Genomic DNA, 27,882 nt, shown 5'->3' on the forward strand with positions numbered 1-27,882 from the left:
ATTTGAATCCTTATTTTGCCTGAATAATTTTTAATTAACTTACTCATGCACTTGTTAAGGAATTTTACTATTTCTAAGAAGTGTTAACTAATCAAATAGACCTGTAGACTTGGTTTCTTTTAGTTATGGTCTTTTAACTGCATTTTTGGTTGATTATGGTTTTTGAAACAGCAACATACACTATGGAGACAAAAACATCTTTTGCACACCCAACATTCACTGATGCCTATTTCCTGAATGCAGAGCTGAGATGAAGTTCTCACATATAGGCCACTGTCCCTCAGATGTGACCATGGACCTCACAGTCACACTCATCCTGGGAAGTCAGATATACCTTCACCTCCTCCCCTTGCTCTGCACCTGAGCTGGACCAGCATCATCATTGATGTGTCCTGTGATTAAGGACTATTTGCTCTTTCTGATGTGATTTGTCATCTGCTTCTGTGTTTTTGAGGCCAAAACAAAGAAATCTTCTAGAACATGACATCCCCTGAGATGTAGATGCATCCTCACTGTTGGGACCTTTGAATTGGCCCACAAGAAAATCCCAGAAATCTCGAGTTTCCTTCTTCTCTTTTGTTTTGTGTTCAGCCCTGGTTGTGATAATGTCCTGTTCAATTACTGATCTTAGAATGCTCACTCACAAAATACCTGAAATTTGGTCACTGGATTTGATTCTAGATTTCACTTGATACTGTAAAGCATAGAAAATCATTTCTCATGTATTGAAATTGACTAGATTATGGATAAAATAAACAGTACAATTTTTTCAGAAGTTCATGAAAGAAATAAAATTACAGATTGAATGAACACAAAGAAACCTGGAAGTATAGTATTTGGGAATAGCTCTAATTCCCAATCTTCTAAAATGAATGTACCATAAAGGCTTAAATAGAAATGATAATATGGCTTGGGGGAATGCAAGAAGTTCAGAACTCTCTCAGGAATAAAGACCAGAAGTTTTCTTTACAGGCATATTCATTCCACAGAGTTAAGGGGTGTGAAAGCCAGTGACAGAAGTTTGAAGGAAGCCAGTGAATTTGGTCATGTAAGAGAACTGTCTATCTCTGTGATTGACAGTTTTGTACTTGGGAATCCTTGGAGTCAGAGGCAGCTCCCTGTGCAGCTGCAGCTTTATCCTTAGAGGCTGTGACTATGAGCTTTCCAATGCATCCAGAGAGCATTGTGCTCAGTAACTCAACCTTTACACAACCTGCTCTCTTAAAGTTAAGACATCCAGAATCAGAGGGGAACCATCCATCCTGCTGCAGATGGAACTAGGTGTGCAGAGTGAAGCAAACACATAAGGGGAGATGGAAGATGAAGGACAGGAGACATCCAGGATGAGGCCACATCACACTCCTGAGGGTCACACTTGTTACCTCCAGAAGACCCCAGGATCTCAAGTAGGAAAATTACAAATGATAACACAAGGATCTTACAAGAGAAAGTGAACACTGATCACTGAGAAAGGGTCACAGATGCTAATCTGCACAGGAGACATTCAGGGATGGACATTTCCAGAACATTATCCTACTTGGAGATAACTATTGTAACCACAGAACAACCATCCAGCATTCCCCAAGTATGATGTCAAGGAGTCAAAATAGTTTATAGGAGAAATATGTTAAGAAAATGCATTGTCCCACAAAAATGAGTAAAGGGCTGGGGATATAGTTCAGTGGCACAGTGTTTGCCTGGCAGGATCCTGATTTCAATTCTTGGTAATGACAACACAAAAAAGAAAAATAAGTATCTATGGAAAATGAGCTAAATCCCTAGACTGTTCTTATGATTATTACAGCAAAAGAAACTCATAGAGAACACAGAATCCTCCATTGTCAGGCACACAGTGTGATGGGAGAGGATTAGAGCTGAAGGAGCTGCAGGTACCAGTTTCAACAGAGAACTCAGTGAAACTGTACATGGCAGCAGATGCAGAGAACAGTACAGGACAGCCTTGAGAAGTATCTTCCTGCACCACATTCCATGCCATGCTCAGAGAACAACAGAATGCAAATGACCACAACATGGACATTTTCTGAGAGTTTTGGTATAGTATTGGACAAAAAGAACTGTGAAAAGGCCTAGACAGCATTGATGAGAATATGCCATGGATATTGTTTTCTTTTAAAACAAAATATGTTAGTGTGTGAGTGAGTGAATAAGCTCTTTAGACTTCATTTGTTGTTGATGTTGTTCCTAAACGCAAGTGAACTGAGTTAGCATGCTGCTGGGTGTAGAACGTCCACCACATTGTTGATGCCAACAACATAGGAAAAAAGAACTGGAGAGGAAGATGTGGTATTGCTAGTTCCCCTGTTGCTGTGGGTGTCCAGAGGAAGATTGTGGAGCTTCTTTCCTGATATGAACTTGGCTGTTTGCATGTCACAGGAGCTCAGGGCCTTGTCAAGGAGGATGACTGTGTTTCACTTTGAGGGTATTCTGGTCCTTACTTTGATCATTGCTTCCTGGCACTGGAGAGAAAAATATGTCCTGTTTGGTCTCCAGGAGAACCTTGTCTTACTGACTGTTAACATCAGAGGAACTCAGGACTTCTTTGTCACTGCAGATGGCTGTGGTAATTTTCAGGGGAACTCTGGTTCTTACTTTGCACTTAGCTTCCTGGCTCTAATGGAGACATTTCAGACTGCTGGCACAGATCCTTCATCCCACTCACACAGACTTTCTAGCTTTCATCACTGACCTTTGGGCCTTCACAATGCAGATCTGTAAAAGAAACTTGCAAAGACATTCTTTTGTCTCTAGGCCTCCTCTTTGACTTGTGGGAGGTATTGTCACTGGGTCTAAGTCTTCACCTGGATTCATGCAGGACATCGTCATGGGATTCAGGCCCTCAAATGGATTCTTTGGGTCTTTAGTGTTCACAGATTTCCTATACTTTTTTCATATATGTCTTTTTGGATGATCATTATAAAATAAATCTATAAATTATGTGCCCTGTGTGAAATTGCTTTCCTGGCAATTTTGACTGCAACCCAAGATTTGATTATAGTGCTGACACTTTGCAATAACTGTTTTGGATTGCAGTGGAGAGTGATTGATGAAATATTATTCATCCTTGGCAAAGGTTATGTTGATACTTAAATAATCACTCTAGATCATGTATGGAAGATTTGATTACAAATACAGGAATATTAAAATGTTGAATCTAGTTCACTGACCAGATCTTGAGGACTCTAATGAGTTAACAAATTAATCCATTGATGTCAAAGCTGAACAGACTATTAGAAGGTGGAGACTGGTTTGAGGGGGACATTGAGGTAGTTGTGGTATCCTTTTGGAAGCTGGTGACTTCCTGATCAGCACAATTCACACACCTTGCTGGTGCAAATCCACAATGATAAAACTACTTGGGAAGCACAAAACACCTTGTCCAAAGCCACACATCAGCGTAAAGTACAACCACATGTCCCACATACTCTAGATCTCTATGAGATGTGAAGAATGGGGAGGGAAGCTTAGGGGACATTGATCAATATTTGCTGAGGGACAGTTCCTTATGCACAGAAAGCTCTGGGGTGCTGTTGCATAGTCGGGTGACTGTAGATAACAGCACCATGTGGTATACTTTGCAAATGCATCAGAATAAAAATTAATGGTTTCAGGAATAAAAATGATAAATTCTCAAAAAATAGAGATGTTTACTCTCATTTAAGCTCTATATAATTTATACATGTATTGAGGCATCACATGGTATTCCAAAATATTTGTGATTTCAATGTATTGTGTCATTTTACATGTAATTAAATATAACCAGAAAAAACAGCAAGAAAGTTACAGTTTCTTCAATCATAGTTGAATCATACTGAAATTAAAATGTCACTCCATATGTGAATGGATAAATAGTAGAACAGACAAAATATGGGAGTTACTTTAAAATAATTCCTTATAATTTGAAAAAATATTGCTTTTATTTTCCCTGGAATACCCAGCTAAAACTACTAGCATTTTATTCAAATTTTAACCTAGTTGACATTGCCACATAGGCATGTCTTCTCAATTGGACGATTTTTCTATCTACATTCTTCTTAAGATAGGAGTCAGTATGGTTTGACTATCCCAATATTTTCACAGATAGGGCTATTCTAGTCCACTGCTCCCTCCAAGTATTTTTTATCAGCTTATTTTTTATATTATTCTCCTTAGTTTTTAGGAAGACTTCCTCCTCAGACTCAGCTTGACTCCTACGGTCCTTGGGTTTCCTTTCTGATCTGACACTTGAGGGCAGTGAGGACCTAATCTGATGAAGCCATTGCAAACCTGACTCTCCCCTGCACTGTCACAGAGGGTTCCATAACTAGCTATGCATGGTGTTGGATTAGGCAGTTTTTTGGGAAAGCTCTACAGTAGACCGGACACTGGGCAGGGAACACAAGTTACCACTCAGCATCCCATGGTTGCATCTTCTTCACTGCCGACACACAGGTGAACTATTTATTTATCCCTGCAGCTGAAGTCCATGACCAATGAGGACACAGACATGTATTAGTTGGAAGAGGCAATGAAAGTACAACAATATGAGCCTCAACAAAACCTCCCAGTAGATCACTCAGGGCCATCAAGGAGCATGCAAGGCCAATAAGCTCAGAGCTCAACCCAGGGATTGATACTGCGAGAGGCTGTAGATCACCTTCCAGAGGCTTGTGTCACAGTCACTACCCATCAATTTATGTCTGTCTCTGTATCCTTACTCACTTAGGTATTAACACTGAGGTATTAACAAGTATCATGACTCACTTTTTGATACTCTTTACCCCAGTTAAACCCTTTTGTTCTGCTCAAAATCATAATTCCCCTTACAAATTATCTGTTAAACCCTATGCTCATACATGGTCTCTCCACCTGGATATCCAATCTCTGCCCATTACAAATCTGAAAATCTGAAAGTTAGAGCCAGTTATCTTGCTCTAACTTATCCTCTTCCTGCACAGTAGCAGTCAAGTGTCCCAGGCTCTGAATGAGGTCCTTACAATCTTCCCTATCATCTCCTTCATTTTTACATCCTCACACTACGTAGGAGCACAGTGCTGTGTTCTGTGTCAGAGACACATTCATGCAGAGCAGCTTCTCAGTAACTATTGGGTGCTAGTGTTTGAATGTGTGATATTGGCAGTGCTGATTTTCCTTAAAAGATTTGTTCAGGTTCAATTTTCATACATTGTCCAGATTCTAGAATCTGCTTGTCTTCCTCAGCATTTGGCTGTTTACTGTATCTATAAATTCCTCACTGTAATCTCTGTTGTTGTCAATACAACATCTTTGCTCTGCCTCTGAGATTTCTTTTCCTACATGTGAAGATGGATTGGATCATGTTAATTTTACACAGATAATCCAGGGTCATATGTTCCCATGTCTAGATCATTGAAATAACTATCCAGAAGTCTCCTGTTGTCATGATCAGCTCCCAAAGAGACAGGTTCTAGGACAGGGTTGGACACATGGGATCCTGACTCAGCTGGCTCAGGTCCTGTCTTCTACCCAGCCTCACCATGCCCAGGCATAGTCAGCATCCTGTATGTAAAGGTTGTTGTTTGGCAGAAGTGTTACTGGGGGCTGGGGATTTAGCTCAGCGGCATAAGCACCTGCCTTGCAAGCAGGCAGTGGTGAGTTCAATCCCTGGTACCAATAAAAAGGAAAAAGACAAAAAAAAAAAAAAGAAGTGTCAGGCACATCTGAGCATATGATACTCTTATTCCTTCTTTTCCAATCTTTCATTTTTCTTCCTTTTGCTATTGTTGCAGCACACATGATGTAATGGCCTTAGTCATCTTTGATTTTAAGCTAGAGACCTTGAAAATATATATTCAATATTTGTTTCATATGGAATTTTAAGTGTTATGTGATTTCATCATTGCAAATGTTAATATTTCAATGCCTAAAATTATAATGCATATTTTCACTTTTGACACATCAGAAAGTTATTCTATACTAAGGTCTGTTCTTCACATGTTGATTCTTTTCCAGGTGTTCATTGTTAATGCATGTTACTCTATTACAAAATACAGAAAAGAACTTTGTGTGCAAGCCTCTAAAGGCTTACATCTTTTTTTTTTTTTTTTTTTTTTTGGACTAAGTCTGCCTACACAGCATGTCCCTTCTTTTGGTCATATGGCTTCTAATTGCAAGTCAACATGAGGGACTCAGCACTGGTCATTGATGAAAAGTCACATGGACAGCACTTTACTTCTCAGGTCCAGGTCACACAGGCTGCTTACAGCATCCCTCACTCAGAGCAGCTTCACTGGTCATTGCTGCTCCTTACAGTGGGTTAGATCATTGGCCACTTTCTGAACAGCAGTTGCTCAGGATTTTTTTGTTTGGTTTGGTTTGGCTTGGTTTGATTTAGTTCTTTTTCCATATGTAGGCCTGTATATTGTGAATATTTCCCAATTCCCCTCAGTTCTGAAAGAAACATACTTCTAATATTTTGGGCATGTAAGCTAATAAAGGTTTTAAATAATAAAACTCGACCATTGTACAGTGGACATATTTCAAAGCATTCTATTGTTTGCTTTAAATAATTTTTTGCCAATTTTTAATCAAATTGACTTTCTGACGAGAATCTCTACTCAGTTGGAAACTTAGCGTCATCCCTATATCCAAATAGCTACTGATGTTCTCATTGTGTTGTGTTGGGTAGTTTACAGATTTCTCTTTACCAAGTATTTCAGTCACAGTTCAAATGTTCTTATCAATGTCATCTACACCCAGTATATTTCATGCTCACATATAAATTCAATTCACATTCTAGTATTTGTTCTCCATCAAGCAGCATACTCCTTAGAAAGTTCCATTATGTGGGTTAGAAATAAAGTATAATATTTAGAAGAGAAAAACTTAGAACTGAAAAAAGCGCTTAAATCCTAGTGATGAAAAATCCATAAAACTATGAAGACAAATTTATGATATGCCTACAAACAGCAACTTGATAATTATAGTAACTGGGATAATAAATTGAAATTACTGTAATTATTGTTACTTTTTTTCCCACATTGGTATATTTTAGATATGCATACTTATAACATTCATCATATGGAATTTGTACCTGTCCGTGATGTATCTTTCTTTATCATGCTTTGACCCATTCTTACATTTCTCCCAGAAACTCCTCCCCCACTCCTTATTTAAAAACATTTTGTTTTGGTTTTTCATTCTCTTCTCTTTTTTGCCTTGTAACTTCATTTCTCTCTCCACTTTTCCCTTGTTCCCCTTCTAATTTGAACATTTTCTTTTCACTTTCCACATCTATATGTATATTGAATTTTATTTATAATTATTTTTCCTATACCAGAGAAACAGTGTAGTATTTAAACATGTGTTCCTGATTTCAGTTAACTGTATGGTGTCAAAGTGTATCCTTTTAGGTAGAAATATCTGAAATCTATCTTTGTTTAGGGCAGGAATGTACAACACTATGTATAAAAATATATCATGTTTATCCATTTATCAGTTGATGGGAATCTGAGTTGCCTTCAAATTTGTCTATTACAAATTGTGCTACTAAAATTATAGGTGTGCTTATATACCTGTAATATGATACTTTTCTTTCTGGGTGATCCAAGGAAGGGAAGGGCTGAGTGGATCCTCTTGTTCTAGTTTATAGAGAAAACTCTACACTGATTACCACAGTGGCTGCAGCTGTCTGCACTCCACCAACAGTGCAGAAGTGTTCCTTTTCCCCACTTCCCTGCAATGTGGTTTACTGGTTGATTTCTTGATAATAGCAATTATTTGTCATGTGAAACTAAATCACATCATTGTTTTAATTTGCATCCTGAAATGACCCATGATGATGAAATTTTCTTCCTATTATTTGTCATTTCTATTACTTCAAATGAGAAGTGCCTATTCATTTTAGAGACCTATTTTTGGATTGTATCGTTAAATTTGAGGATCCGGTGTTTTGAGCTTCTTGCGTGTTCAAGATATTGTTTCAGGAACAACAGGCAAAATTTTTTCACGTTGTGTGTTGTCTCTTCATTTTGTTGGTGGTTTCTCACACCATCAAAATCTTTTTAATAATATGAGACCCAAAGTGTTCATTCCTTTTGCTATTTTGTGTACTTTCAAGGTTTTGTTTGTAAAGTCTACACCAATGTCTTGGTGAGCTCAACCTATTCCATTTTCTAGTAGATTTGGTGTTTATATTTTCTTATTTTATTTTAAGGAGGTTAAAATCAAACAGAACAAAACAGATCATAAGAAAACAATTGAAGAAACACAGATTTCAAAGCAAGACCACTGGAGCTCTTCACTGTCTACTGTATTGTCACTTGTTTTATTCCATATAGTTGTCCATATCTTCACACACAGTGAATTTGTAGCAAACAAAATCGTACTAAACTGATCAGAACAGGATGATGAAGGCATTTTAGGTCAAGACCAGACAATAGGGAAGTCAACAATGGCTGCCATAATATTTCTCATTCTCTTTGAAGTAGCTGTCCATTTCTTTACATATGTTAAAGGGAAAAAAAAGGAGACTAGACTAATATCACTATGAACAGTGAATAATAGTATTGCTAAATTTTATATCATAATACTACAGAATTAGCACTGGTTTTCCATTTGTCTCTTCTTCTTCAGAGTTTCTGTTCATTATATCATGCATTATATAATTTATTTTCATAAACTATTTAGTTCTACACATGTGTGAATCTCTACTTGTATACCTATCATTTCTGTATTATAGGGAAAAACAAATCAAAATAAGACAACAAAACAAATTCCTAGAAAAACATGGAATGAAAAAGACATAAAAAACCACAATACTTGATGATCTACAGTAATTACTATAATGTCTCTTGTTATTTTCAATAGAATTATCTATATCATCAGATGTAATATAATTGAACATAACACTACATAGCAAAATTAATAAAAACAAAACATTGGAGGCATCATAGGACTTCAACATCAATTAATAATCAAACCAGAACAGGTATGCTATTGCATCTTGTCATCTTCAGAGTAGTTGCCTCTCCTTTTGACTTGATACTATCAAGCACACCAAATTCACATAACACCAGTCAAAGATAAACCAGCAATCTAACAAATCAGATTCAAATAAGATCAATCATAGTAAGACAGTGTAAGTAATACAGGGCTCCAGGTTCTGTGCCTTCATTTTTAGTACAAGTAGATAGACTGGCTGCTGTTGGTTGTCTACTTTTGTCGTTTATTTCACTCCTTGCCCTGTTCATTGAGGCCTCTCTGCCACTGTTTCCGGAATCCTGGTGATATTTTCTCTGTCTCTAGAATGTCCTTCAGTATTTTTATAGGGTTCGATTGGTGGTCACAGACTCACATAGTTCTGCTTTATCATGGATACATCTTGTTTCTCCATTAAGTTTGAGAGGCAGTTTTTCAAGGTACATCAATCTGGGTTGGAGGGTATTTTCTTTTAGGGCTTGGAATGTTTCATTCCAAGCTCTACTTGGTTTGATAGTTTTTGTGGAGAAGGCTGTCATGACTTTCATGGATTTTTCTTTATAGGTGATCAGTTTCTTGTCACTGATGGTTTTTAATATTCTGTTCTTGTGATGAATTTCTGGGATCTTGATTATTATATATCTGGATGTAGCTCTCTTTTGTTTGTATCTGACTGGAGTTCTGTATGGCTTATGTATCTGAATATTCTTTACTTTTCCTATGCTTAACTATTTCTTTGAATAGTATTTGTATTTAATTTGTGTTTATTCATGCCTGTTCACTCACATGTTTTATTCTTAAGTTATAGATCCTCTTGTCATCTTCTGGTCTTTGTGTTGTTACTTCCTGGCACCTTGTTATTTTTAAGAAATCTTTCCTTTCATGATCACACATTGTAAATCTATCTTCAGGTTTTGAAAGGCTAACTTTAGTTTCTGGGAAGGAATTTTGCCAAATTTGATGGAATTTTTAATTTCCTGGTAATCTCTTTGGATCTGTTTCATGTGTTCTAGATTTTGTTTATGTTCTTCATCCAAGGTTTTTCACCTTTTTCTGGGTTCCTCCATTCTTCCATCTGTGTCTTCTTGAAAGGTGCTTAACATTTCTTTTATGAATCTTTGTATATCTTGTTTCACTTGAATTAGAATTTCAGTTTTAAGTTCATATATGAGATCACGAAGGTATTTCTTTATATCCACTGCTGCTGTGTCAAATATTGCATGTTTGCTGCGCTGAATTGCTTCTGTATTTACCTTTCTTGGACTTATTTTCCCTTGGTTAGTTGCTGAAGACTTTTTTGTTTCTTTCTCTTGTCATGTTTCTGGCTTCTTTCAGACAAGGTCTGGTGGAGGTCTCAGGCCCTTTCCATATTGCTTATGTTTTTTTCTGAAATTTGCTGGCTAGAGGATTGCTGCCGTCTCCAGTTTACTGTTGATACATGAGGAGCACACAGGGATGATGTGTGATGGCCCCTCTCCTCTGGGCCAGTCAAATGCCTTCAGCACATTAGTCTCTTCTATGCAGGTGTCACAGGTTCAGGACAGTTTCATCCCAGGCTATTGGGTCCTAACCAGGGATGTGATCGGGCTCAAGCAGATCCCACCAGTCCTTTTTGACCACAGAATAGCTGACTGATGCCACTGTGGTTCCAGCATCAGGCCCCTCTTGCCCAATTCCAATATGTCATCCAGCTGGTCACCCCCTCTGTGGGACCCAGTTCCAAGTACTCACCACGAGTTAATGCAGCTCTCCACATTTGTTACACTCTCCATTGCACCACATCTTCCCACCAAGGGCCTTGGGCTCACCAACCCCTTATTTCAATGGCACTACACAACTTCAGCATGACCATTAGTCATCTGACTCCAAGGCATGCCCAACACAGCACAGGACTGGCTCCAGTGACAGTGTGCCTGATTCCAGCCTTTCATCAATGTTTTCTCTTCCTTTCTTTCTTTCTTTCTTTTTTTTTTTTTTTTTTTTTTTTTTTTTTTTTTTTTTTTGCTGAGTTTCTTCTTGAGTCATGAGAATCCCTCTCCTTTCATCTGGTCTTCTCCATAGTGTTAAATTCCAGTGTCTGAGTTGTTTTTTTCAGAGAGGCTCTCTAACCTGCTACCTATTAATCTTCCATTTTTTCTGTACTTCTTGTGTTTCTATTTTCATACTGAGAACTTTGTTTCATTTTGATATTAGTTTATTGCATATTGAAATATATGAATACAATTCAGTCATCAACATGTCAATATGAATTTTTGTCCTCCCCATTTAATAAAGAGGCTATGTCTTCCAAGGAAGAAGTTTAAAGCCTTTGTAAAAGATATGGTGTCTCAGTGTGTTTGGAGATATTTCTGTCTTTTCTAATAATTTTCCTTGATCTTCAGGTCAAAGTTTTTTCAGTGCCATTTTTTTTATTACAGTAGCTTTGCAGAATTATTTCTACTTAGGGGTTGTAGTGTCCACTGCTTAGTCTTTCTTGCTCACAATTGCTATTGCTATTCTAAGTTTCTACTGGTTACAGAACAATTTCAGAACTTTTTGCTCAAATTTTGTGAAATAAAATATTGGTTATTTTGATATGGATTGCATTGAATCTCTATCACAATTTTTGGAGTACAGCCACTTCTATTATATTGCTTCTTCCTAATAACTGGGAAAAAGAAGGGGAATATTTCAAGTGCTATGTCTGGGAAGACATCAACAAAGTGGCCTAGGCTTTATCTTGGTTGATTCAGGTGGATGCAAACGATGATCAAATTACAGAATCTAATTTTAAAGTGGAATATTCCTCTCATTTATACACTGGAAACTCTTACTAAACAACATAAAATGAAATATGAATAAACACAGTGGAAAGAAATAACCTATATATTCACATAATAAAGAGAAATGGAGCCCAGTTTTCTAAAGCACCTGCACTGTGTATGACATGTGAAGAGAACACATATACTGTTACTACCATGGGGTACATGCTAATAGCACCAGGACATAAAATAAACACACAAAAGCTTCAGTTCTAAAATAAATACATCTGCATGTATGGGTTCTAATGGGGAGATTCTAGGAAGTATTTGTAAAGTGACACTGATAAGCCTTTGCTATTCAGAGCCCTATGAAGCCCTAGGTTTTTCAGATCTGAAAGATCAGGTGAAATTCATAGAATCACTGATAATGGACTTTGAAAGATTATACACTATTTTAAAAATATAGATCATTTATTGTCTTTTTTATATTTGATATTTACCTGCTCTAAACTGTAGCTTCCCAGTTCATGTTCTGTATTTTTGTGAGTATTACTTCTGACCTGCATTTTGAAAAAAATTCTTTTATTAGAGAATCTAATGTGTGTGGCTCTTAGTGGTTACTGATGTTGTTGAGTTTTTTTTAAGAGAGAGTCTCACTATGTACTTCCTTAGACTCACTATGTCCTGGCCTTAGACTCACTATGCAATATGCATTGGCATCAAAGTCTCAGCAGTCTTCCTACCTCAGCCTCTCAAGTTCTGGGATTAAAGACATGTACAACTAACCATTGTATATTTTATGTTAATTGGTTCTAAATACCCTGTAACACTTTAATTCTCTTGAATGGTTTTACACTGTCATGTTGTGTTGGATGCTATAATATACGAAGTTATACTCAAATATTTCAAGGAAAGAGACACTATAGTAGCTACGATTATGTCAGGTTATGTGGTGGTGAAATACTATGTTGCTTAAATTGCTCTGTTCTGACCTGTGTTACTATGGTGTTATGTCCTCTTTTATCTTAATCTCCTTCTTTCTTTTGATTTCTTAATTTAAAAAATTAAAAAGACATGTACAACTATGTCCAATTGGATGTCACATTTTAAAAATGCAATTTATGTAGCAATTTGTTTATAATTTCAAATCACAGAACACCATTTTGAAGAAAACTAGATTAAATTTTCACATACTTTACCAAAAGCAGTTGCCTTACTCTCTCTTGGCCTATGAGGTAAACAGTGGGGGCAGTGGAACACAGGACATGGTCACATTTCTGTGGCACCCTGGTGCCAGTTGACGGACGTTGCTAAGAGTAGCTGCAGTGGGTGAGCACAGGATCTTCCTCATAACAGTATATTCAGTATCCATGAGAAGCAGGTGGGGATGAGGCCAGGAACAAAGTTTCTTAAGCACTTGATCTGTGAATATCTCCCAACGTCTGTCTCCTATCTCCAGTGTGATAGTATAAGGTGAGTTCAGACTTTGGATGTGATTATCCAAACATTGGATTCAGCCTGAAGATTTGGAAACTTGGTTCATTATGAAAACATGAGTCTCCAGGGGCAAGAATCTGAGAGGAAGAGGCAGAATATCTCAGTCCTAGAGAAAGTCCTGCATTTCCAGACAGTTGTAGACAATTCTGATTTTGAAAAGCCAAGAGTTGGCTGAAATGGAGCTATATTGACTCTATGAGTTGACTCCAAGTTAGGGTACTATGAGGACCTGGAAAACAATTCATTAAGTTGTCTATGAAGACTACATCCAAAAAACAATTAATACTTTTAGAAAAGCCCATTGTGGAAAATGGGCAGGTGTTATATGGAGTAGAAAGAAAGCTTAGTCATATTTTTAAACATTTTTCTCCATCTCCAAATAGAAACCCACACTTTTATCTATCCTGTTATAAATGTTTTGGGAAAAAGGTGTGCTGGGTTAAGTTTTCCAGTGCAGTTAAGATACAAAGAGTGAAAGAGATAAGAAGATCTTTATTAACGGTGTGAGACAGCTGCTGAAAGAATACAAGATTCCTCTACCAAGAACAAAAGAAGTGGAAGAAATTTTATCAGATCTCACTGGGGGAATAGATTGGGATGTGTGCAAAATGGTATGTCAACAGCTAATTTGAAGGTGCCTCTGTGTGTGCAAAATGGAAACCAGAATGTTTTACTGGAAGTTGATAGAAGAAGAAGGTGATAAGGTGTTGAATTGGCTGCTTAGGTGTGCTGAGATGTTGCCATGATTATTTGGGGAATTGTATGTGGGCATATATCCTTTTTCAATTAACAGAAATTACTTTTAGAAGTAAGTTACATCTCACCTTGCAGTGCCAAGTCCTATTAGAGGTGTGCTCCAGTCTGGCATAATCTATCAATGCTCATCTTTTTTATTTTCTGGGTGATCAAGGACTGCAGTCACTTTATACTGCCTTTTGCTGGTGAGGAGCATCATGGTAAGGACTGTTGCAGTTGTTGGGATGATGTGTGATAGGCTCACATGGAAGCTAGTACCACAGGTCTCAGCCAAGACATGTAGATCTCTGATAGTTAGGGCCCATATCCTGGATTGGATAAATCGTTAAAAAATTTTAAAGACATGGAGCTATTAGTAATAATATGACCAGTAGTGAGAAGGTGCTATCAAGTGGAGGAGATAGGACTCCTAAGCCCTCAGATAAAATCAGATGGAAAAACCAAAACCAAGACAATCATCACTCTCACATCTCTCACCACTATTTGGCTTGATCATTGAATATGATCATCTAATACTGCCTAAAATAAATCTTACTTCCTCTTCTACTATTTCTGTTCATTCTCCTTCTCTGATACTAATAGCCTCTGACTAATTCTTTCTCCTACATACTATCTCTCTTTTACATTCTTTCTCTCTTTCTCTCTTTCCTTAATCAAATATTTGAGATTTTCTCTAGAAAAAATAATATGGCATTAAACTCATACTGATAAATGGGAAAACAATGGAGAACAATGATTACCTTGATGCTGTGGAAGACACTGTATAAAGTATGACAGCAAAGATGGAAATCAAAAGTAAAATGTGACAAAGAAATAAAGGGAATAACAGAACATTGGGACAGTGAATGGGTGAGACAGAAACAGGTACATTTTATGATGTAGATGTGTTGGTAAATCCATTGGTTGGTCCTCATCTGTAGCATTTCACTGAAGTTCATGGGTTGGGGAATATGAAGGAGGTAAGTGTCTCTGATGTAAGGTTATGCACAAAAATAACAGTTTGTAGGTTACCTGAAAAAATTTTTCTTATACAAGAACAAGTGTCACTGGAATAAGGAGACTGTATAGATCTTGAGTGCCTACATGTAATTAGTTGTGTAGATTGGTCTAAGGCTTATCTACTTGGCAGGAGGAACTTTGATCCTTGGAAAGTGCATCCCTAGGATTTTTGGTTATAAGTGGGTTTGTGAAATAATTATAATTTTGTAGGTGAGTATTGCAGATAAGGGGTAGAAGATGGAAGGTATTTGGCTGTTGTGTAGCACAGTTCACTTGTGTTTGCAAATGTAAATGTAATGAGGTTTGGTGTCCTTTATAGTGTAATTGTATATTTTGAACCATGACATTGTATTGGGTGGCAGTAGTCTTGCTTCTATTACCTTAGAGCTCTTCACTATGAGTTATCTTGCTTTTTTTTGAGTATTTTTGGTTGAGATGCCATCTATAAACCATGTGTTTAAGGCTGTAAAGAGAAAAGTTCTGTGAATATGTGGGAAGGGGGTAAGAGTCATTCATATCACCTCAATATAATTGTGAGAAGAGTTTTATCAGAGGTGGGATATAAGGTGGCTGCCTCAAGGGACCTGTTGGTGGAGAAGGTGACAGTTGGATCTCATTTGACTATTAAGGTAACTTGCTGTAGGTGACAAGGAGTCATTAAGACAGGGAAAGATTTTTGTTAAATAAAGTTGATAATGCTATGAGGTGAGTGAACTGTCATTAATTGTCTGAAAGTGAACTCTTGGCCTCTTGTGTAGTGTGTAGTGTGGCTGCTGAAATAACTTCTCGAAGGCCAGGAGTCCTGCTATGTATTGTGTTTTCTAATTGTTTTGATAAATTTTCTATTTTTTGGAAGGAAGATATTTTTGCTGTCTTAATACTTTTATAGCATTGTTATTCTGAAAAGTAGCTTGTGCTAAAGCTTACTTATGCTGCTGGAAATTTCATTTTGCTTTATAATATAATGTATTAACCTAAAAAGACATTAAAGTTTCTCTTACATCTCATGACAGGTTCTGGACTTTGTGCATGTAGGGCACAGTCTGTATCCCTCAGCAACACCAGCAAGCATATAACACTCATTATTTTAAAAGTAGGCAGTATTAATTGGAAGAAAGTAATGTTTCTGATTAAGAAAGATAGAAGAAGTTAGGACAATGGGTGGCCTCAATGCTCAGTTTTAAATAATAAAAATGATTTTATATCTCAGTTAGTGCCTTTTGGATATTTTGTTACATTTCTCATCTGTGTATTTATGAACCCAGGACATTTAAATTACGTGTCTTATCTAGCACTGATCATAATTTGTAATGAAAATGTTGTTAGCCTTACCTCCATCTATTTAGGGGTATAATGGTACAGTATTGTAAGCTGTACCAAGCCATTTGTATGAAAGCATAGCACCAGTCATTCCCTTTATCTGCTGCGACTCTTTTACTGGAGATCAGTCTCCACCTTTCCCATCATCTGCACACATTTTGATTCTAGTCTGAATCAAAAATGTTTTCTTTCTTTTTCTGTGAGATCAGCTACTTAATCTTCTACATAGCACAGATCTCCTGAAATGCCTGTCCTTTTGTACCTGGCTTTGTTTCTCGCAGTGTGTGGGTCTGCTTCCAATCAGTGTAATAAGTCCCGAAAATAATTTATAAAGAGAAAGCAGTTGTTTTGACTCACCATTTTCAAGCTCCCAGTTCATCCTCAGGAATTTCAAGAGCTTTCAGTCTTTCCTTCCCCTTGGGCAGGTCCTAGATTCCTCTAGAAATGCACCTATTCCTGCACAGGAGAATCATGTATGAGTTCTCTGCTTCCATCCAGCCCAGCTCCGTATGTATATCCTTGCAAGGTGTTCCCTAATGTTCCAGGGCCTTTCATTCAATTTGTACTCATCGGCAGTATGTGTTCTTGTTTCTTTGCACTAGCAGTATTATAATGTGTCAGTAAAAGGAGACAGTTCCCTGAAGGAGGTGTCTCTGTGTTTGCAGATGTCCAGTGTGAAGTGCAGCTAGTGGAGCCTGGCAGAGGCATGGTGCAGCCTGAGAAATCATTGAGATTCTCTTCCTTGTCCCTTGGAGTCACCTTCAGTGACTACTGGATGAACAGTATCACCCTGGGTCCAGGAAAGTGACTAGAGTGCCTTGGGGTAATTAGCCAGAAGACTGAAAGCATAAACTACCCAGGCTCTGTGAAGGACCAGTTCATCATTTCCAGAGATAATGACAGGGCCCTGTATTACTGGGCAAGACAGTGAAGGGACATAAGCATGAGCCCAGACACAAGACTCCCTGCAGAGCCACTAAGAACCAGCAGGGGATGCTAGGAACATAGAGTGAATATATTTAGTGGAAAGTGAAAATTATTTTCATCTTAGGATCTGAAACTTCTTTTCAGTATAATATTCCCAGACACTGCTCTTTCATATGCCTGTCCTTACCTCTGCTGTATCTCACTAGACATACTTGTTTAAGTGGGATAATATGTTCTCAACTGTGTAAAACTCAATGGAACTCTTGTGCTAAAAATTTTTCTGAATACTTGCCCTAAATATGATCCTGCTGTGGCCATCAGGACCAGATCCCTAGGAGACTCAGGGAACATGGTAAACTCTGATAAGAATTTGGAATCCATGGTGAGAAGCCATCAATCTGAGTCCACTTCTGAGGTGATCAGGATCAACAGACCATGCTCAGCAGAATGAGTAAAACCTCCAGAGTACCGAGGAGCACATTAGAGCCCTCAGCATGGTCAAGATGCCCAGGGCAAGACTTTCCAGGGTCCCAAATCAGGAGCAGACACACTGAGGCCCTGGGGAAACATTACCTGAATTTTCCTTGCTATTCACCCCTGCTGAGTCATTTCTCTCCTTTTATTCAAAGGGAATCATAATGGGTTGTACAGTTTTTCATTTCAGCCCTGCATTTCAGCTTAATTCAAGCTACCTTTTATATATAACATCCTATGCAATATTTGTAACATTTTTTAGTATTTTCTAAGTAGATTTGTTAAAATTCTAACACATTTATTTAAAATATTACTTACAACAGCAATTTCAAACATGAAAAGCAAAATTTCCATTTTTTATTAACACATTCCCATAAAAACATTACACCCATCAATACAATGTCATTATAAATTATTTTTATATTACCAAAGCAACACCACACTTCTTTGGCCATCATGTTTTAGTCTTGTTTTTCATAGTCTTTTTCAGAGTTGAAAGGGGACAAATCCACTTCCTAAGGATTCATCTTTCTTGAAATTTCTTCAAATGTTTTAAAGAATAGAAAGTGTGTACATTTATCAAAGTACGCATGAATTTAAGAAAACAAGTGATGAAGTACTATCAAAGTACTATCAAAGTGCTTCATCAATTTAAGAAAACAATTTCAATTTTATTCATTTTGTGTTAATTTGTATGGTTGGTATAAAACTTACAGAGTGTAGCATGTATTGATGAGGACATGGAAAAATTGGAGCCCTCAAAATTCGTAATGAAACTCAAATATCATGGCTTGTCTACACATAGTTTAACTGATTCTGAAATTACCAAAATAAAGTCATATGATTTCTGTCATTAGGTAATAAACTAAGAGTGTTCAAACTCTTCCTTTACCCAAAATCATGCAATCTGACTTCCTGTGCAATTTCTAGTCATAATCAAAATTTAGAAATTACTCAAAAGTATGTCATTGCTTAAACACTGAGCAAAAAGAGTTATTGGTACATACACACATGGGTTATTCTTCAACCATAAAAGGGATGGCATTCATATTTTTGTTACTGCATGACTGTTCATTGAAAATTATTCTCACAAATACAAAAACTTCCCATATAGCACTGGTGACTTTCAGTTTCTACATTCTCCATATCCAAACACAAAGAAAAAAGAGCTACATCTTCTGGGGACTATGAGATTAGGATAAGCATTAGATGGTGAATAACTGGAAACAATCATAACTTTCCTTATGGTGATGACCATGCAGGCTACTGTTACAATAGCATGAAAAATGATTTAATATGGAAAATCCCTTTCAGTTTTTAATCCTAATATGTGTGGATAAAATTCATTCAAATTGCCTTTACAAAAATATAAAACAAAAGCTGTAATATGTAACATGACTCAGGAAAATAAAAACACTCCAAATAAGAAATGAACCTTAAAATTTATTGTAAATCTACAATATTATACTGAAATTTACATTTGTAAGTTTCTAGAAAAATTTCATCTTTTGTCTTATTCAGAATGCAACATATAGGCATCAAAATTTCTGTAATTGATATTAACTCAAACTTGACTTTTCTATCAGCTAGAAGACAGTAGTAGTATAACTGACTTGCATTTTTTGGCGTTTTTCATTCCATCTTTTTCCCTCTCCTCTCTCCTTTGCAAAATTTCTTCCCATTTCATAATATGTATTGTGAATTTTAGACCTTATTTATAATTTCATTTTCTAACACAAGACAGGCAATGTGATGTTTACATTCTGATATCTGATTTTTCTTTCACTTATGAATATGTCCCACCTTGCATGCATTTATCTATAACAGATTCAAGTTTGTCCTTCCTTATGGCTGAGTGTGCTTAATTGTTTAAAAATACATCTTTCTATATTGATGAGCATTTGGTTTGTTTCCAAGATTTAACAATTACAAATCATGCTGCTATAAACTCAGGTGCACATGGGTATCTGTGGTAATAAGTTTTTAACTCTGCTGAGCAGATACCTGGAAGAGGAATATCTGGGTAAAATGAGAACTCTAATCCCAGTTTTATAAGAAATCTCCACAGAGGTTTCTATAGTGATATTTTTATATAATGGAGTACTACTCAGCTATAAATTAGGGAAAACTGAATACTTTTAAAGACAAAATGCTCATGCAATATGAGTTCATACTCCTAAAAGAAATAAATCAGAGTCACATCTTCTCAATGTAAGACGCTTGAAAATTAAATAATCCAAAATTTATGATAGATATTGTAAGTTGAAAAGAAACTGTTCAAGGAAAGAAACTTTAATGAGCAAATGGAGAATAGATTAAATGTAAAAGAAAAAACATAGACACACAAAATGTGTAAGATAGTTTCATTTAAAAGAAAGCTTGATGCTTATATTTTTTCTTTAATTTTTCACTTCTATATCTTGTAATATGAGTGACAATTTTAAAGACAGAATTACTCTCTGACAATCTTATTTTGAAATTTTGTACCACTGTTTTCTTTTATTTAAAAGAAAAAAATAAAAAATGTAAACCAACAAAGGAAATATAAAATGAGAATAATAATTCAATTCCTTACAGTAAGAACCAGTAATGTACATGGTCTTAATTCTCCTACCAAAAGACACAAATTGGCATAATGGATTGATATAAAAAATCCAACACTATGCAGAATAAAAAAATCCATATAATTCAATTATAAATCTATGGGTTTAAAATAAATTATGGAAAATTATGTTCCTTGCAATAAGAATCTGGGAAGGAATACCAAGTTCCATATTAATTTCAGGCAGAGTGGATTTTAAACTAGAATACATCAGAAGAGACAAAGAAGTTCACTACAAATTGTTTAAGGGAGCAGTTAAACAGGAAGTAAACACAATTACAAATGTAATTTTTTTGTCTGAGACAGGGTATCTATGCAGTTTTGGCAGGTCTTGAGCTCGCTTTGTAGCCCAGGTTGATCTCAGACTCGCAATGATCCTCCTGCCTCAGCCTCCCCAGTGATGGGATTACAGGCATGAGCCACCAAGCCTGGATTACAAATGTAATTTGAAAAATACCACACTCTGTTTTGCCCAATATCATAAAAAAATCACCATTGGACATGAAACATTAGATAATTTCCAAAACAATTCAATACCCAAGTGTTACAAACACACCCAACCCTTGCAAAAAACAGGAAAATGAAAAGGGATTGCTTGGTCTGTGAAGGAGCTCCAGCCTTCACCTGGAGCTTGGACATCCTCTCCTGGTGTTATTGTTTATGTCACATTTCCTCAACCCCACCCCAAGTCTCATGCAATCATGGACATGGTTGATTAAGCACTTGTGATTTGTTCATCATCCATCACTTGAATTAGTGGTATGAATTCTATGTCCAGGTGTGAAGCCAGCGTCAGTGTAAGAGCTTGAAGAAAATGTGTTTTCTTTCTCATTTGCTGGTCTGTACTTTGCTCCAGGAGCAGCCATGAACCACTGCCAACCCTCCATGCAATTTTGCCTTGGAGCCAAATGAGTATGGACTGAAATCTCCAAACTACAAGAAATAATCCTTCTCTTCCTGAACTTTGGGCATCAGGTATTTTGTTTCTGCAGCAAGAGAGAACAGTAACCAAGACATCTATCTTTTAGCACAAATTTTTCAGCTTTCATCTGGGACTCTTCAGCCTTCCTTCATAGATCCCACAGTGGTCTGTTATAGATCTCCTGAATTTCTGATACAGACTAGCACACATCACTGAAGTAAGATTCAGCCCTTGCACTGGACATTTTGGCCTCCAGTGTGCAGACACCCTGTACAAAATTCCTCATCTGAATTTTTGGCTATCATAAGCCAATCTTGAAATTTCCCATACATTTGTATGTCTTGCATTTTATCTGTTTCTCCTGAATTCCTGGAATGACACAATCACACTTGTTCACAATTCATGAATAGAGAACTCCAACCTGCATCAGGTGTCTCCTTCTGTGGTCCTGCAGTGAATCAGGATCAGTGTGTTCAAAACTTAAAGGAGAAAAGACCCAAAAAACATTCTAAAGAGCATCAAGACCTATACAGAAAACATGACTTGACACGTGATGATTTTGACACTTTCATAATTTTACAAGACTGCAAGGGAAACATTAATACAAAAAATACATAACCTGTGCCCATGGATAAAAGAGAGAAAGGAAGAGATATATATTCAAAACACTATCCAAGAGTGAGAAATCATGATTTCTTGAATGCTGTCATTATTACCAAACTTCTCCAGCACGCCGATGTTTTGTGTGGCTGTTGCCCTCTCTGAGACCTCTATTGCCTGCTTATGTAGTAGGCTCTCCCTCTGCTGATGAGAACCAGCCTAAGCCTGATTCTGCAGCTCTGGAGTGCAACCCAGACCTCAATGATCTGTTGCTCTGACTCACTGGTCAGAAATGAACAAATACCATGGAGATTATTCTGACAGGTTCATATTTTATAAGTTGGTTTATGAAGAATAATGGTGCTGAGTGTGTGTGTATGAGTAGGATAAATAGCTACTATGTGTGATTTTCAGGAGCTTGACTCTCTGTTTGCAGGTATCCAATGTGAGTTGTATTTATTAGAGTATGCAGAGCCTCCAAGAACCCTCAGGTTTGAAGAATCTCCTGTGAAGCCTCTGGATTCACTCACCTTCAGTAGCTAAGTGCACCACTTCTTCCAGGCTACATGAAGTCTGGGTCTTGCTAATTAGTAAATAGTAGAGAAAGCCATATGTTACATAGACTCCATGAAGATCAAAAGACCATCTCCAGAGACAAGAACAAGACCACACAGTATCTACAAATTATCAGTCTGAGAATATAGGACCTGGTTACGGTTTACAGTACAAGACAGACAGTGAAGGAACATCAATGCAGGCCAGACACAAATCTCCTTTCAGGAGCCCAAGCCCATGATGAGCAGGGGGCTCTGAGGATCTCCTCAGCCCCAGGATAGTTCTCAGAAGCAGGTGCAGAAGTGGAAGCTGAGGAAAGAGGACTTGCTTTCAGGTTCTGTGGTTTCCTCATTGTCATAATTTCATATGACCTGAGGGGACCCTGCAACACATAAGCTAGAGATCACATGTAAATTAACGGAGTTCCAAGTAAATATTCTCTCAAATTTAATGGCATAATTATGTATTTACATGATTACTTTAGTGACCTTCCAAATAGGAATTTTACTAGATGATGGAGTATGATTTACATAGACATCAAAATACACTGAAAAAATTTTGAGCCTGGGTTTTATTGAATGTAAAGTTATTATGATATAAAAATTAATGTAGCAATTTTAACCCCCTGGTAAAGTGTTTTCTCATGTCAAAATAAATGCTTTTGATAAGGGGCATATGCCCTTCACATTCCTCTCCACAGGGTCTGAGAACACACAGCTCTGCCTTATGCTACACATTGTCAGGAGTTTTGCCAACAAATCAGTGCCAGAAACAGTAACAGGGCATTGTGCTCAGGTAGGACAGGAACAGCAACCACCTAACCGTACCATGCCAGAGCTCAGTGAACTCTTCCAGTTCATAGTAGCCGAACAGGTATAGGGATTACATTTTCTTTGTAGAACTTAGAAATAGGTATTACAAAACCCATGGTGACACTCTAAATTATTTTCTGGTCTCTCTCTGTCTCTCTGTCTCTGTCTCTCTGTCTCTCTGACTCTGTCTCTGTCAGTCTCCCTTTCTGTTTCTCTGTCTCTCTCTCTCTCTCTCTCTCTCTCTCTCTCTCTCTCTCTCTCTCTCTCTCTCTCTCTCTCTCTCTCTCTTCTCTCTCTCTCTCTGTCTGTCTCTCTCTCTCAGTGTGTGCATCTAATCTTGCATCTACATGCCCTTCAAAGGCATCGTGCCCTCATCGATGAGGCTTGGAATGGGGACATGGACACAAGGCATGTGAATATGGATCAATGCTGTGTGCTAATGAAATAAGCTTAGCACATTTCTGGGTGTAAAAATTAGACACCCCAGCCTTGTGGCACCAATCTGTTGTAGTCTCAACAGAATATAAAGGAAAAGATGAAATCAAGCTTACTATTACCATCCTGTCACAGTATGAAAATTATTTCTGCTGACATGTCCTTTGATGATAATGCCCTGGATTAGAGCCAAAAGATTATGAGCTAAAGCACTTACAAACTCTTTTAATTTGTGTGGTTTAGGCATTTTGTTCCATCAATATGACAGTAACGAAGTTTGAATTTCTTCTAAGAGTGTGGATGTGATTTTGACCTTACCTGACTATGATGTTCATGAGTCTTTGAACCTGATTTGAATGAAGATGTTGAAAAGATTTGTAAATGCCTGCTAAAGAAGCAACCTTGGATTTCTGTATGCTGAACTTGATGGGAAGAGTGGAGCATGCCCCTTTTTCAGCACTGAGGATATTGAGGCAGTAGGGTGGTGTGGGGTTCAAGGATAGCCTGTGGTATTTAGAGAGTTCAGTGCCACCTTGGATAGAGACTATCTCGAAGAGACACAAATGTAAACACACATGCACGCGCACACACACACACACACACACACACACACACACACACACACACACGAACTTGATGGGAGGTATTTATCAGAGATCAGAAGTCCAGAATGATGAAAGATGTGCATCCATTAAAGATTAGGCTCAGTAAAACTCAGTTAGCAATAAGGACTACATTACTTGGTGGAGTACAGACTATGAGTGTACTGCTTGGGAAGAAAATCTGTTAGTACTTTTGCTTTGCTCCACAGACTTTCATAAAGATTGAGATTAAATCTACTTGGGCCAGTAAATCTGGCAGAAAAAATTACAGGGCCATCTAATGTGGTGGTATGACTACACTTGGGATTTTAATCACACTTATTTTGTAAATCAAGAACAAATGGCTCAGTTTAATGACTAAAAGTTATTTTTTTATTTTTTACTTTGGACAGTACTAAGAGTTCAATAAATTTAAAGCTTTAAAAATGGAATAGAGAATAACCTGGTTGTTAAATATTAATAGGATAATAGAAAAGATGGCATGAAGAAATTGCAAATATTAGAAGTACTGCACACTCTGCAGTCTCATATTTGCCAACCTTAACTTTGCAAAGACAGTCACAGGTCATCACATTTCTTTAGGATGGCGGTCCAGCAAAATTGTTCCTCAGACTGATTTCATAGCTGTTAGAAATTGAGACACTTGTTCCCTACAAACAAAAAAGGAAAAATTGACCTCTATTCCACTTGGTGGTATACTTGGCATCTTCCACCTGGAGTTGAATTTTGACACATGCAGAATTCAAGAGTTTTGAAGTCAGGAAGACTTCCAACCAGATTTCAGGAGAAGGCCTTGGATATCAGGCAGTGTAATTCTGAGCAGGCAGTGTTTGGAACTGTATGGGAAACTGAATGTTCAGTGAAGAACCAAGAATGTTGGAGAAGCCAGAAATATTTTTCCCTAGAAGCTACACAGAGGGAGCAAAAGTGCCCCAACATGAAAGACATGGAATCTACATTAATTCTAATTTCTGTAGTGTCACAGAACTCAAGCCCTTGGGAGTTCACAACTTGCTACAGATTGTAACACAAACAGATATGGAACGATGGGATTTAAAGTTTTTCCTGCTGGATATTAGAGTTGATTAAGTTCCATTCTTTTCTTTTTTCTCTCTGTACATTTTTGGAACATTTATCATGAGCTATTGTGTGTTAAAAGTGTTCTTAAAATGGTTTACTGCTTATAATTTAGAGGAAAATTTGGATTTAAGAAGTCAACATTGCTGAAAATGTTAGGACTTTGCAAACTCTTATAGGTGGACTAAATGCATTTAAATTAAGCTTTGCACATGAATGCTTTGGTACCGTGGATGAAATATTATGGCTTGGATTTACATGCCCCCAATACTGTATGCTTACTTATGTGGAGATATATGGTTTTGGGTAGTCAAGGGTGAAAGAATATGGGTTAAAGTCATTTGCTAAATGGCTTTGTCACTGTTCTGAGTATGAATAATGGCAGGCTCATCTTGAGTTTGAGTAGCACCAACAAATGGTCTTGAAGCCTAGATAGAATACAAATGGCTAGTTGAAAGTCAAAGTACCTTCTTTATGCCTATCATCCCATGAAATATTTAGCCTGTTCCAGACCCTTCTGCCATGTAGTTATGACTTGGAATCAAAGAACTATGTGCTGGAACATATATAAAGTGTTATTTAACTAAATTTTTCCTCCTTTAACATCTGTGTGTTTTGTGTTTTGTAACAGCAATGAGATAGGGTCTCTTTGTGTCTCTTTCTCAGTCAGTGTCTCACGTGTCTCTCTATATCTCTCCTCCCCATCCCATTTTCTCCCATAGATTTCAATCTATGAATCAGTAAAATAATAGAGAATATTTAAGATGAAATATATGTTTCATAACATTCATTATTTCTTTATCAGAGTCTCAAAATTCCATATTGATGTTCTTTATTTTAAGTCAGTTGATTCTGTATGTATCAGTCATATTTTATTCCAAAACTTTCCTTAAATTATCAAGTATACTTCTGTATTCTATTCCCTATTCTCATGATGATGTTTTTCTCTAAAGTAGGTAAAGAGTGAATTTCATTTGCTCACGTAAACAGTGTGATGAGAGTGGCTGAGAGATGAAAAGGCTACAGGTCCTATGTTATTTTGAGAGAAAATTTGTAGAACCAAGGACCAGGCTGCAGATAAGACAGGAGAGGGCAAGACAGTCCTGTCCAGCCTCACTCACAAATAACTGCTACACTCTGCTCACATCCTTCAGAGCCTCAGGCTCATTCATTCTTCTCCTCTTCATGACTTACTCAAGGTTTGTTCTTTTCCTTTTACAATTTGTGGGACATCCAGGTGTTTCTTTGAATTTGCACCTAGATTCACAGGCCAAGAATGACAAAACAGATATTCCTTCCTGAAAATTCAGACTCTGTATCCATGTCTGCTAAGGGATCTGAGAACACAAGAGGAAGAAACAAACATCCTGAAACCAACCGAGTAGGACCATGACACCTTAGTTGACAAGGTGTCCTGTAGAAGCTGGGTGTCCCTCATGGAGATTAAGCAGATAACCAGGGAGCTGCTGGCCCAGATGTTTCCCTGGCAGTACCTCACAGGATCAGTGGGCAATGATTCTACCTCCTTGTGTGTTTTCTTTAGTGTCTACATTATGCAGATCGGGCTCAGAAGACACCAAGAGAAACACGTCCTTCCATGGCTCCCCTCAACTGTAACCTTGATCTCTTATGACTCGTGGTGACTGAAACATGTGGTCCTTACACCAAGGCTTAGACAGTTGCTGGGAGTGAACTCTGGAAACAATGAGGGTTTGAAGTAAGCACAGTTTTTGGCACTTTGGGATACACTGGAGGCCACATTGTAAAGTTCTCAGCCTGGATTCCTGATCCAAGTTTTGCTAAAATCACTGTGGGACTCCTCAGATTGCATGGAATCTTTTCTGGGTGAGACAAGCTCTGGACCATTCTATGGTCCAGCCAGGCTGCTGTAATTTGGAGCAATGATTATTGACATGAAGAATGTATCCTGATGTGGAGCTCACCTACCAGCTGGTCTGGCACATGTTCACACATGCGCTTCCACTGGGAGTTCCAGGCACAGGTGACACTAGTTAGTCTAAAGCACCTCTGATCATGGTCTAGATCCTATGTTAATCTAATTTTGTTCCTTGACATCCAGTGCAGAGTCATCATTCTAGTGTGCTTGAAAATAAATTCAGCAAGAAGTCCAACAGGATGAGTCCAGTAGAATCTACCAAAGGTAGGGCACAGAGCCATGCACTAGTACATGTGCTTGGTGGGCTGACACTCTGCAGGCCATATCTTCTTTACCAAGATGTATAGACCATGATGATTGTATGGGCAAAATGGGCCCATTTTTGAATTTTATCTTTGAATTTTGGGGGTCTCAGTTTTTTTTTTTAAATTCTCTATATGTTTTAGACAGAAGTCCTTTGTCTGAGGGACAGTTCACCAAGATTTTTTTCCCAGTTTGTGGGTTTTCTTTTCACTATGCTGGAGATTTCTTTAGACATGCAGAAACTTTTTAATAAGAAGTGGTCCCAGTTATTGATTCTGGGAAGTATTCCCCGTGCAGTTTGAGTCCTGTTCATGAATTTTCTACCTAGCCCTATGTCTTCAAGGTTTTCAGCCAATTTGTCTTCCAATAGATTGAGTGTTTCTATTTTAATATTCAGATCTTTGACCC

The sequence above is a fragment of the Cavia porcellus genome, unplaced genomic scaffold (genome assembly GCF_034190915.1).
Source record: "Cavia porcellus strain 051 isolate PalLab524CR breed Dunkin Hartley unplaced genomic scaffold, mCavPor4.1 scaffold_7, whole genome shotgun sequence".
Lineage (NCBI taxonomy): Eukaryota > Metazoa > Chordata > Mammalia > Rodentia > Caviidae > Cavia > Cavia porcellus.